Below are 3,379 nucleotides of genomic sequence, written 5' to 3' on the forward strand. Positions count from 1 at the left end.
GGCAGCTGGAGAGCGGCCTCCTGGCCCAGGGGCTGCCCTAGGCGATGGCAGAGCCCGTGGGACGCCGCCGGGAGCTTGGCATTGTCTCCGAGGGTACGGAGGAATCCGCCGGAAGGCTGGAGGAGCCCTGCGGTCAGTTGGGCAAATAAAGCATAAATAGCTCTTAGGACAGAAAAGGTAAATAAAGCATAAGCAGTTACCAGGAAAAAGATTTCTCCTTACTGATTTGTACTAGCACGTATCTGCGAGAGACGCACATACCCATATGCGCAAAAAGAAGACACTGACACGGCCAGCTCTACAGAGTGCCATAGACTAGGCGCTGCCTTCTGCAGCACCTGCATGTAGTACTGCCAGGACTCGCGTAAAACGTGAGCACAGCCAGCCACGTCCCTTTGCTCCTCTACAGCCGGTAAGGATTGAAGTTAACTAGTGAAAGCACACATGGGCTCACAGATCGCCTGAGCACCAGCACAGCCTTTCTGTCCATCTGATAACCCTGCCCCGTATCCTGAGCTCTCTTACTCCTCCGTACCGCCTGGTCCGGCTTCCTGCTCACGAGCAAACAGACACACATGCACTGACCCGCTTATCCAACAGATGCTCCACACCCACATACCTCCCCAAATACCAGCATGGGCCTATGCCCAATACCCTGCCTGGACCCAGGGTCTCCTACTCGCCAGCTAGCCCAGCTTGAAGTTTGTTAAGGAGTTGCATCCCCACCCCCAACACTTTTTCCTGGTGTTTGGGGGAGATGCAACCACTTTGGCTCCCCAGCAGGCAGCACCAGGCATGTGGGCTGTGACCTGCACTCCCGCTTCACGTGCTGGTGCCAAGACTCGCTTAACTTACCCCGGTTCCCCCAGTAGCTGCGCCTGGGGCACACATACCGGTCCTGTCCCAGTGGTTGGAGCTGAGACCCTAACTGTCACCTGCGTGCTTTTCTGGTGCCGAGACCCTTGCCCGCTCCCATTGCTGGCACAATGGGAGGGATCCATATCCAGAATGGTCCTACTCGGTCAACTTCCTAAATGCTGTGTGCATCTGTCAGCTCTTAGGCGAGGTGGGATCCACTTTGGAGACGCCATCTCTGGAACTCCCCAAGTCATCGACATGGGAGGATAGAAGGTGCCCCAGGGTCTTCACAGGGAAATTTTCATTTATGAGCTGAAAAGAAGCAGTTCTGGAAGATAAATGGATCTGTTTTGGGGTGCTGGGTTTATACACAGCTGGGAAAAGCAGAAGTCTTGTGGCTCCTCTCCCATAGCCTGCACAGGCTGGCAGCACCTCGTCCCACCCACAGACCCCTTGAAGCCAGGGAAAAAGCCACCTCCTGGGGAGGCCTGGCCCTGCTTCCTGGGCCATTGGGTCCTCTGGGGTCCCTTGGTCAGCGGCAGGGTTTTCCCCACCAGCAGCTTTGTGGGAGTGAGCATGGAGGGACCTCAGTCTCGTCCTGAGCAGCAGCCACAGCACCAAGCTGTTGACAGTGGGACCCTGAGTCCCTGGGGGGGGGGGACAACCCCGAGCCCTCTCTCTGGCTCGCCCTGGCACCAGGAACAATGCCCTCTTGGGCACGGCAGCAACAGCTCCTCTGGGGAAGGAGGTCGGCAGGAGGCTCAGGCTATTCGATTTCTGGGTTTTTTTAGCATCTCCCATGTTAGCTGCATCACCCTGCAAATACATGAAAATTGTCACAGGCCCCGGCAATGCCCCTACAAAGGTTTCTCTGCTGACAGAGAGGCTCTCCGCCTCTCCACTGACTTTTTCTCTGAGCCAAAGCTGAGTGGCCAGATCGTCCTTCGCTGCCCACGCAATGAGAGCTCAGCTTCGGTGCACTGTTGTCCTCACTGTGGTGGTCAAGCAGTCTCCAGGTGCAGTTACCTTCTCCTTCCCCTGGCCAGCTGGGCACTTCCACCAGCACGGTGCCAAGACCAGGAGTGACGGGCGCAGGGCTGGCTGGCCGGCGTGTTAGAAACAGTCTCTGACCACCAGCCTGCCCCAGGCTGTGGCCTCTCACTGTTAGCTTCTCCGCCTTTGTTTCAGATGCCACCACTGGCATGCACCTATAGCTGCAGGTGGGCTGGTATCGGTCACCACAGGGTTTCGGGTTGCTCCGCTTTGCTGCAAACCTTCTAAGTGCCATTTTGCAGCCGCTGCGACAGAAATCACCCATTCTGGCTGGCTTTGTTCCTTCTGGGTAGCGAGTGTTCGTGATCACACAGAGCTGGTTTACCTGCGAGCTGCCACAAGATGGCAAAACACTCCCCAGCATCGCTCCCAAGCCTGCTTGCCAGCACCGCGAGCTGGAACCGTGCCCGGCTGCAGGGAAGCAGCAGCACCGGCTGAATTTCTCTCCCCTCGGCTTAGCTGCTGCTCGGCGTGTTCAGGGGTGCCTCTCCAACAGCCTGCCCATTGTCTCTGGTCCCTGGAAGTCCACGGCTGAGCCTACGACTGCTCACAACAGAAATGAAACGCCCGAAAATGTCCCTGCTGCTGACTAGGACCTTGCACAGTGACAGCAAGGAGGCAGAAAGAGAACTTGCTCTTTTTCTGGCACGGTCCTCAGCTAACTGAGAAAACCATGTGATGTTTCTGCAGATGTGAAGAGAACCAAGAGTCTCGAGCTTTTTCTTCTCTGCCCTGCCCTGACCACTCTCCCTCTTCTCCTGTGCTGCTACCACAGCACCATGCCACAGTCAGTGTCAAGGCTCCAAGAAACATCCTCAGCTCCACATCCTGATGTTTGCCTGAAGCCATGTCAGGATGATGGCAGCAGCAAGAAGCAACTTTTTTCTCCCAGGTAACATGGGAGTGGGATCAAAGCCCCCACAGAGGTTGGGAAATACCCCCTTCAAGTCTAGTGGGGAGGACACAGCTTGCAGCTTCTGCCTCTGCAGCTCACCCTTCTGCTTGCCTCTGCTACTTGCTCAGTAACAGTAGCTCTTTCTAAGCAAGAACTAAAATCATGTGCATCCCAAGGATTTGAAACTGCCACCTCAGCAAGAAAAGTCTCTGTGTTGTGCCACTAAAATCATGATAAAACATAAACTGGAGAGCTCCAGGTAACCAGAGAAATCCCAGAAACTTGAGGTTTAGATTCAGCTCAGTTTCCCACATTGGAGTAAATCTTCACTCTGGTTCTTCTGCCCAGATGTTATGCATTGTCTTGAAGATAAGGCCATAAGGATCATTGTCCAGGATCAAGCTCCTGAGACTTGGATTGAAAGTAATTTAAGAAGATCTCTAGTAGATTACTAGTCATTAGAAATAAGAGAATATAAGCTCAGCATATCGTCAATAGCAGTATTAAAAATTTACTTCCTATGCAATTTTGATACCAGTTGTCTCATTTCTTAATACACTGAGCTACCTCTCT

Source organism: Pygoscelis adeliae, unplaced genomic scaffold, assembly GCF_000699105.1.
Source record: "Pygoscelis adeliae isolate BGI_AS28 unplaced genomic scaffold, ASM69910v1 Scaffold127, whole genome shotgun sequence".
In the NCBI taxonomy this organism is placed as follows: Eukaryota; Metazoa; Chordata; class Aves; order Sphenisciformes; family Spheniscidae; genus Pygoscelis; species Pygoscelis adeliae.